Consider the following 10,686-nt stretch of genomic DNA (forward strand, 5'->3'; position numbering starts at 1 on the left):
AATGTGGACCGTTTGACTGGTCAATTGATCGTGTTATCAACAAATTACGGAGCTGTATGGTGAGCCAGTGATCGTATGATCACCCTAAAATGTACTCCTATTTTATTAACACAGTACAGACTCAAAGTACCATTTCTTTCTTTCATATACGGGCTGACAGGTGGGCCCCACGGTTACGTGCCCCGATGGTGCAACACTAGTTGCGCCGCGTGGAACGTTTGACTGGTTAATTGATTGTGTCATCAACAAAATACGGAATTGTACGGGTGAGCCAGTGACCATATAATCATGATATTTATTTGTTTAACACGGTACAGATGCAAGGGCTCATATATACGCGCAAGCACTCACCGCTATAAGCGCACACACGCGAACCCTACCCCTATGAGCACCTTCGAGAGAGTGGGCCAGCATATATGATCTTGAGATTTTACGAAGTCACCATAGGTGCCTCGTAGTCGAGTGGAACGTCTCCTCCCACTGAACGTACATCGCCAGAAAATACTGAAATTAACACAAGATAAATGAGAGCACCGGGACTTTAACCTTGGTGGGCTCGAGAAACCACTGTCCTCTAACCATCCAACCACATGTTGGTTAGCACGACAAAATGTATGTGGTGACCATGATGAGCTTATTCTGAAGTCCAGTGACCATATCGTGCTTTCGCTGCAAATACAATGACCGTAAGTGTCGTCAACAAAATACGGAGCACACATCAAATGCAAAGTCCGTCAGTGTCATCAACAAAATATGGAGACGTATCATGAGCTAGATACTGTTGTACTATTGTATATGCTTATTTTCTTAGTGGCTGATTGCGTGTGTGGTGTGGTGGGCACATCATTTCTAGTTGTGGTGGGTCAACATGAAGAATCATGGGTCGGTTCCATCATGTGCCACATATAGGTTGGACCGAGACGTGTTATACGAAGATCCATGTGGAGGACTCGGCGTACAACACGAAGCTACCAGAGTCGCGGAGGACTCTATCCCCACTAGTGATAAGCCGACTATATATGATTTGTAACCCTAGGCCCTTAGTATGTTATACAAGCTTGGGGGCTAGTTCGTCGATAGTATACACACACGCACAATGCCTGGTATTCACGTGTACTTTGTACACACCCCTATCACTAATATACAGTACCAGGAGTAGGATCTTTCTTCAACTGCAAGGGTCCGATCCGAACTAGGGTAATATTTTGCCTCATATTACCATCCAGCCTAACAGCCAGGGATATCCTACCGAATGATATGATGAAATCATATCTGCCAACTACTAAGAGAGAGGTGTGTCCGGGGAGGCAATGTGTGCGAGAGAGGCCTAAAGATAATGTGCATGCGAGAGACACGTAGGCACATATATGTGCGTATAGAGGGCTAGTAGAGACCGTGCATGTGTATATATGCATGTGAGAGAAATAGTGTTTTCCAACTAAGATTAGTGAAAAGAGTGGTACATAGTAGTCAGAAAGAGAGAGAGAGAGAAACAGAGAGAGCATGTGCGTGAGATACCCCGACACCCTGAGAGAGATTGTGAGCATGTGTGAAAGAGAAATGCCGATGCATATAAAGTGTGTGCACTTATGCGTTAGATAGAGAGATATATAACGCGTTTGTGAGAACGGGGCGAGGCATAGTGCATCTATGTGTAAAAGGCGGTTCTACGCATTAATTTAAAATATAAATGGCATTATTATTTTTGGATGAGATCATGAATTTTGCAAATTGCATATGGACGAAAATCGGTCTATCAGACACCCATACTCTATTGAATTCTAGCATGTGCATGTGTTTATTTCATATTATCGATCCATAGAGTGAGAGCGGTTTGAAATACAGGCAATGGATGCTTTTGCAATTCATATATAAACATTAATTAGTGCACTCCATGTTGTTAGTGTGAAGGACTTTATACATTTGTCACTTGCATGGATACATTCCAAATTGCTAGCTGCGAAATAGAATACATGTCGAATTCAACATAAACGGGGTTTCGAAGATTCGAATTCATAGGAAGTGCATCCATCTATTTGAACCCGAGATAATGGCATTTGTAAATCATATGTAAAAGGGGGCATCAATCTTTGTTGTGAGTTTGAACATGCTATATATATATATATATTCATACGCATATCTAACTTTTTTTTGCAACCAAGGAGATTATATCTGGAACCATGCATGAACTGAGGTAAGTTGCATATTTTTTAATATATACTCGTGTACAATGTATATTCAAATGTACCCCCTCCATTCCAAAATAATCGTAGCTTTAGGATTTTCAAGAGTAAAGATTTGTGAAGTTTGACAAATCCCGAAAGTTCAATTCAAGAGAACCGAAAACGTTAATGCTTCTGCTCCCAAATATTGAACGAAGTGCCACATAGGCCTCTGGTCACCCGAAACCGCGCGAGACTAATGTTTTGGTGGTAGGAAATTACTGTCCTGACTCTGGCCCGTGTAGCCTATTGGCCTGATGTCCAAAGGTCTAAACCGGGGTAGGTTTGTAACTTCACCAAGACGCCAGTCTCAACCGCCTCTGAGAAGCATTCATACGCCGTGGGAGCCTACCCATGTGCTCGGCCGAAATCTATCCCGCCCACATTTGGGACACCTGACATGACTGTCCTACCCCCAACCCGCAATATGTCCGAAATTTTAGATGGGGGCAAAGTTTGTAACTTTCCCCAAATTTCAAACAAGCGCATCTCAAACCGAAACATTGTCCCCCCTTAGTTCCCCGCCACCCTCCGTTTCCCCATTCATACTCCATGGGCACGAAAACGCCCTCTCCACCAGCCGCGAAACCCCAGCCTCCTCTGTCCTCCACCCCATAGAGGCCAATCCACCGTCTCCCTCCTCCATCACGCTGGAGGCGGTACCCCGACGTTGTCGTCCAACGCAACCGCAACCGCAACGCCCTCAAGGACGTAGCAGCTGAAGCTGAGACAGAGCTGCCTCTAGGACGCCGACGCCGACGCCGACGTGCACTATACCAGAACCACTCCGACCACGCCGTCCTGCGCCTCACTGCTGCGGTTCCACTGTCGCAATCGTCCACCGCACCGGAGTTGTTCCCGCTACGCCGTCGTTCGCCGCCTCGGATCTGCTTCCCCGCTGCCGACTGACGGCCACCGCACCACACTCAACAACTTGGCCATGGGTTCGTCCAAGGCTGCACCGTCCTCCACAACTACTGGTTTCCGGCGAACAACAAGAAGATCGTCGGAAAAACAGAAGGAGGACACAACACTGCCAGCAGAAAGAGGTACTCCTCTTCCCTTATTCGTGCAAATCTTACGTCTCCGCTCACACCGTATTCATCCCACGAAAGAAACTAGTTGAGCGCTTCTTACTGCATCTTCTTCGTGATACTAAATGCACAAGGTTTGCTCCCTTTTACTATTTCACCTTTGCTAGAGGTCAGTAGCCCGCCTAGATTTCAATTCATGGTCAGTCGAACCGCAATTGAAAGAAGCAGCACCCGCTTAGGCGCGCAGAGCACCTAGTCCGCCTGTTCCCCAGGGAAGCGGCGCATCGGTGTCTATCATAGGGGTGTGGGGCGCAGGATCTGCTTGCGCCCAATCTGGAGGTCGGCGGGGCTTGAATGGATGGCCGGGGGCGGTGCCAAGCACGGCGGTGCGGTGAGGTCGAGGGGAGGGCGCAGGCAGGGGAGAAATACTGGGCCGGTGGTCGCTGGCGTTTCGAGGAAGATCGTCAACACTGACTGGCTGGAGGTAGATGAAGGCGATCTTCCCGTTCTTTGTACATCGGACGGTGCAGAAAAAATGGACTGACCTATTTGCTTTCAGTTGACTGTTTATTTCATAGAATCCTATAGTAATTTAGTGTGCCATGCATGTTGTAGAGCTATCATATGTCTCCCCTCATTTATTTCTCACTGACATGCTATCTGCTACCTTTACACTATACTAATTGTGCACACACTTCACCCATACTCACACTATTGTTTTTTTATGCATGGTTATTTCAGACTCTGATGCAGTGTTGATGAATGCAGAAAAGAAAAGACAGAAGTCGCTCCAGTGTAATTCGAAGATAAGCACTAAGCATTTCAGCACTCTAATGGGTGCAGTGTCAGCAGTTGGAGACAGTAAACGTAGCTCTGCAGTTGATGATCTCAATTACCACACGCAACCATTCCAGGTGCTTGCTTTAACTTCACACTGTCAAATGTGGTTGCATGTTGCATATGGTGTCTAGCTTGTATTGCTTCCAATTTGGTTAAATTGCATCTACTTACTTTACACATTATGCCTTTGATAATGGCATGCCTTCCTGTTTTTGATACATACTACATATGTCTATTCACCATGTTCGTACATCAAACTAATGCTCTTTTGTATCCCTCGTCAATCACTTATGATGAGACAGTCACCCGAGTGGGTTACTGTGAGACGCCCTACTCGTTTAAAGAGTGCAGTGTCATCCTCCCCACATGATTCTCAAGAAACAGCAAGGCTAAATGAAGATAGTCAACGTATCTCTCTAGTTGATCACCGTAATTCCCCCACACCACCATCACAGGTGCTTGCTCTTACTTGGCAGTGTGATATGTGGTTGCATGTTGCATATGGTGTCTACCTTGTAATGCTTCTAATTAGGGTAAATTGCATCTGCTTAGTTAACACATTATACCTATGAATATGACATGCCTTCCTGTTTTTGGTACATACTATGTCTTTCTATTAACCATGTTCTTACATCAAACTACTTTTCTTGTGTATCCCTCACCAATGCTCCTAATTTGTTAAATTGCATCTCCTTAGCTTACACATTATACATGTGAATATGACATGCCTTCCTGTTTTTGGTACATACTACATCTGCCTATCACACCATGTTCTTACATCAAACTATTGTTCTTGTGTATCCTGCGTCTATCGCTTATGATGAGACAGTCACGCGTGTGGGTTAATATGAGATGCAATACTCTTATAAAGAATGCAATTTCATCCTCTCCACATGATTCTCAAGAAACAGCAAGCCTAAATGAAGATATTGAACGTAGCTCTATACCTGAAGACCGCACTTCCCCTACACCACCATCACAGGTGCTTGATCTAACTTCGCAGTGTGATATGTGGTTGCATGTTGCATACGGTGTCTAGCTTGTAATGCTTCTAATTAGGGTAAATTGCATCTGCTTAGTTTACACACTATACCTGTGAATATGACATGCCTTCCTATTTTTGGTACACACTACATCTATGTGTTAACCTTGTTCTTACATGAAACTACCTCTCTTCTGTATCCTGCATCAATCACTTACGATGAGTCACCTTTATTCGTTGCATATTGCATATTATTTCTAGCCTGTTGCCATGTATTGCTTCTAATTTGGTCAAATACATTTGTTAGGGCACCCTTTTAATTTGGCAGAGTGATATTGGTTTCATCTTTCATATGGTTTCTAGCTTGCATCGATTCTAACAAGTTCAAGCACCTTGTGCTTAGTTTACACTTTATACATCATACATGTCAATATGTCATGCCGTCCTGTTTTTCATACATATTCCATCCTCCTATCATGCGGCTGCCTTACATGAAAGTAGTGTTCGTCAGTATCATGCATCAATGAGTTCTGAAGAGAAAATTTTATTCCTTTTTCTTGTGGGTTTGACTTGACAAGGCAAAATCAAGAAAGAGGAAGGAAAAGAGTAAGAAAGGCGATGATGGTGGTCCTCTGCAGCAACGTAAACGGAGCATCTGTACTGATAGTGCATTACAAGGTCCAAGTCTCCGCTCCCCTACTCCACCATCCAAGGTGCTTGCTCTAACTTGGCATTGTGATATCTGGTTGCATGCTGCATATGGTGTCTAGCTCGTATTGCTCCTAATTAGTGTAAACTGCATCTACTTAGCTTACACATGATACATCTGATTATGACACGCTTTCCTGTTTTTGGTACATACTATATCTATCTATCACACCATGTTCTTACATGAAACTACTCTTCTTATGTATCCTGCATCAGTCACTTATGATGGGACACCTTTAAGTTGGCAGTGTGATATTGGTTTGTGTCTTGAATATGATTTCTAGCATGTATTGCTTCTAGTTTGATGAATGCCACCTATGACGAGACAATTTTAACTTGGCAGAGTGATATTAATTTCACCTTCCATATGGTGTCTTGCAGTGTTTCTAATTTTTTGAAGTGCCTTCTGCTTAGTTACCACATCATAGGTGTGAATATGTCAAGCCGTCCATTTTTTCGTACATATTCCATCCTCGTATCATAACTTTGCCTTTCATCAGAGTAGTGTTCGTCAGTATCATGCATGAATGAGTTCTGAAGAGCGAATGATATTCCTTTTTCTTGTCGGTATGACCTCACAATGCAAAATCAATAAAGCTGAAGGAAATTGGCAAGGCATTGGATGATGGTGGTCCTTCCGAGCAACTGAAACGGAGGTTCTCTACAGATTCTACTCCGCCATCCTCCCAACAAGATTCGCAAGACAACACAAGGCTAGACAGTCAACGTAGCTGTGTAGATGATGAGCACATATCCCCTACTCCACCATCACAGGTGCTTGCTCTAACTTGGCACTATTATATGTGGTTGCATGTTGCGTATGATGTCTAGGTTGTATTGCTTCTAACTTTGTTGAATTGCATCTACTTACTTTACACATAATGCCTGTGAATATGACATGTGATATTGGTTGTGTCTTGCATATCTCGCATCAGTCCGTTTCTACATCAGATATTGGTTGAAACATGTGATATTGGTTGTGCCTTATCACTCCGTTTCTACATCAAACTACTATTCTTGCATATCTCGCATCAGTCACTTATGATAAGGCACCTTTAAGTCGCCACTGTGATATTGGTTGTGTCTTGCATATGATTTCTAGCATGTACTGCTTCTAATTTGTTGAAACGCCGTACAGTTTGAACTTGGCAGAGTGATATTGGTTGCATCTTTCATATGGTGTCTAGCTTGCAGTGCTTCTAATTTGTTGAAATGATTTCTGCTTAGTTACCACATCATAGGTGTGAATATGTCACACCATCCTGTTTTTCATACATAATCCATCCTCGCATCATGTGTTTGCCTTTCATCCGAGTAGTGTTCATCAGTATCATGCATGAATGAGTTCTGAAGAGCGAATTTTATTCCTTTTTCTTATCGGTTTGACTTCACAATGCAAAATCATTACAGCTGAAGGAAATTAGTCCGACAGTGGATGATGGTGGTCCTTCGGGGCAACTCAAACAGGGGGTCTATATAGATTCTAGTCCGCCATCCTCCCAACAAGATTAGCAAGACAACACAAGGCTGGACAGTCAACGTAGCTGTGTAGATGATGAGCACATCTCCCCTACTCCACCATCACAGGTGCTTGCTCTAACTTGACACTATTATATGTGGTTGCATGTTGCGTATGATGTGTAGCTTGTATTGCTTCTAACTTGAATTGCATCTGCTTACTTTACACATAATGCATGTGAATATGACACGTGTTCCTCTTTCTAGAACATACGTGTACATGATGAGCACATCTCCCCTACTCCACCATCACAGGTGCTTGCTCTTACTTGGAACTGTTATACGTACGTGGTTGCGTTTTCCATATGATGTCTAGTTTGTATTGCTTCTGATTATGTTGAATTGCATCTGCGTAGCTTACAACTTATACCTGCAACGATCACTTACCCATAAGACACATTTAACATGGGACTGTGATGTAGGTTGCATCTTGCATTGTCTTCTAGCTTGTACTACTTCTAATTTCTTGAAATGGCACTTACGACGAGACACTTTTTACCTGATAGAGTGATATTGGTTGCATGTTCATATGGTGCCTAGCTTTCATTTCTTCTAATTTTGTTGAAATGCCTTCCGCTTACTGTTTTTTCATACATATTCCATCCTCCTATCGTACGTGTGAATATGAAACGCTGTCTTTTTTTGTATATATTCCATCCTCCTATCCTGCTCTTGCCTTACATGAAAGTAGTGTCCGTCTGTATCATGCATCAACCGGTTATGCAAAGCTAATTTTATTCATCTTCTTGTGGTTTTGACTTCATAAGGCAATATCAGAAAATAGGAAGGAAAAGAGTAAGTTAGGGGATGTTGGTGGTCCTCCGCACCGACGCAAACAGAGACTCTCTAGATTTGTCACTTACTGCTAATGAAGTTGAAGTCACAAGTCTACATGATGAGTTCATCTCCCATACTCCACCATTGCAGGTGCTTGCTCTAAGTTGACAGTGTGATAATTGGTTTCATGTTGCATATGCTGTCTAGCCTGTATTTCTTCTATTTTGATTAAATTGCACCTGCTGAGTTTATACGTTATACATGTGCATATGACATGGCTTTCTGTGTCTAGAATACACTGCATCTATCTATCATACCATGTTCTTACATCAAAGTACTTCTGTTGTGTATCCCGCATCAGTCATTCATGATTGGATGCTTTTAACATGGCAGTTTGATAGTGGTTGCATCTTGCATTGATTTCTACATTGTACTGCTTCTAATTTTTCGAATTGCCAGTTATGACAAGACACTTTTAACTTGGCAGAGTAATATTGGTTGCATCTTTCATATGGTGTCTAGCTTGCATTACTTCTATTTTCTTGAAAATCCTTCTGCTTAGTTTGCACATCGTAGGTGTGAATATGTCATGCCATCCTGTTTTTCTTACATATTCCATCCTCATACGGTTGTCTTACATCAAGGTATTGCTTGTCTGTATCATGCATCAATGAGTTCTGAAGAGTGATTTTATTCTTTTGTGTTGTGGGTACAGCTTGACATGGCAAAGTCAAAAAAGAGCAAGGAAAATAATATAGTAGGGAGTGCTGTTACTCGTCGGGTGAAACGGAAAAGGTTCTGCCGTCGAGATTCTGCTGGTACTTATAGTGCAGTAGAAGGTCCAAGTCCACCGGCTAAATCTACAAACATAGTATCACCTGCTCCACCAGCTGCAGCATCCGCTTCAACTGTACCAGCATCTCAAGTTACTCGTTCGTTTGCTCCGGAACTGGCCAATTCCCAAGCTGCCTTCACACCTAACACTACTTCCGAAGCACTGGTGACACAACGGGACTTGGCAAGATCAGATGAACCTCATGAGCATCAACACCAAGACGGTACCTGACCGAGTCAAGTTGCAGTTGCATGCTCCTTTATATGTACTCTCACAGTTTGATGTACACTAACACTTTCCATATTCGTTGTTGAACTAGCACCACGGCGCAAGCGGAAACAGACATCAGGGATAATGCTTGACAGATTAACAAAATCTAAAGGAGGAAGAATGGAGATCCATTTTGAGGCAGGTTTAAAAAGGCCACATGATGCTACAGAGTCAGCCAAGTTAGTATCAGAGGCAGCCGTTGCCGTTAGGTGTCATGCACGTATCCTCCCAATGTGGATCCAGTACAGGAATGAGAAAGACAATACCCAGTTTGACACCTTCCTTGACCATTTATCCGTAAGTAATGTTATTCATCGCAATTAGTAATATTGTCTTGCTCTGTCCCATACTTTCTAGCTTCCTCCTAATAAGACTCACATTCTTTTTTCAACAGATGAGGTTCAAGTTGGATCCGAAAGATGATGCAACTAAACAAGCATGCACTCATGTTTTTCAGTTTGCTTTGCGACAGTATCGGTACCACCTTAGAAAATCTCACTTTGAAGGCAAGGCTAACAATGAAATCTCCCAAACATCTCCAGTGGAATATATTACAGATGAAGACTGGACAGCCCTCGTTAAACACTGGTCTGATCCAAAGTATCAGGTAGGCTATATGTATTTGATCAGACCACATATTGAACTTGTATTTATGTATGTGCCTTACACGTGTATCTTCTTCTAGGCTAACTGTTTGAAGAACAAAACCAACCGTTCTAAAGTGAAATTCCAACAGACAACAGGATCTCGTAGCTATATTGCACACTGCGAGGCTCTTGTAAATAGCTGCTACTTCCTTCTTTTTTGTGCCATATTATCATATCTATATTGACTTGTTCCAAATACAGAGGAAATCCCGCTATTGTAAGTCCTTACTCCTCCTGCCTTGAACTGATTGGTACTGTGATGTGTTCATTTAACTACTTGGTTTGCAGCCAATGTCAGTTACTCTGTTCACTTTTATTCACAGTTGTCTTAACGGATCATTTCACCTTACATGGTTTAAAAGAGATGAAGGATATTCTTTTGGTCTTGATCTGTAATCTAGTTGTTATGTTCATGTGCACACACAATGATATGAATGATGTCATACTATGTTCATCCTACTTTAAACCATGTCTCTTTATCCTTAGATGTCAACGAATGTGAGGAAATAGACAATACAGTAGGCATGCTACATGGACATATGTTTCGAAAGTGATTTTATTATGTAGTTGGCACTACAATACATGCTAATGTATTAAAGTAGTTCACAAAAATAAGTTATGTATAAACGTTTAACCTACTTTGTTTGTTTTTGTCTCATTAATTAGTAACTTATCTGGTACACTAATCTACAAGTTCAAACTTTCAGGAAGCTACGGAAGAAATGATTGAACAGCCACAACCACCTGAAGGTGACGAGGCTACTATAGGCACAATGTCACCTCTTGCTATAGTGCGTCAGTATCTCTCCACTAACAGTGCAAAAAGCACCTTCCTGCATAATTCTGGGTTGGT

This window comes from Triticum urartu, chromosome 5A (genome assembly GCF_056163025.1).
Source record: "Triticum urartu cultivar PI428250 chromosome 5A, HENAU_Tu73, whole genome shotgun sequence".
In the NCBI taxonomy this organism is placed as follows: Eukaryota; Viridiplantae; Streptophyta; class Magnoliopsida; order Poales; family Poaceae; genus Triticum; species Triticum urartu.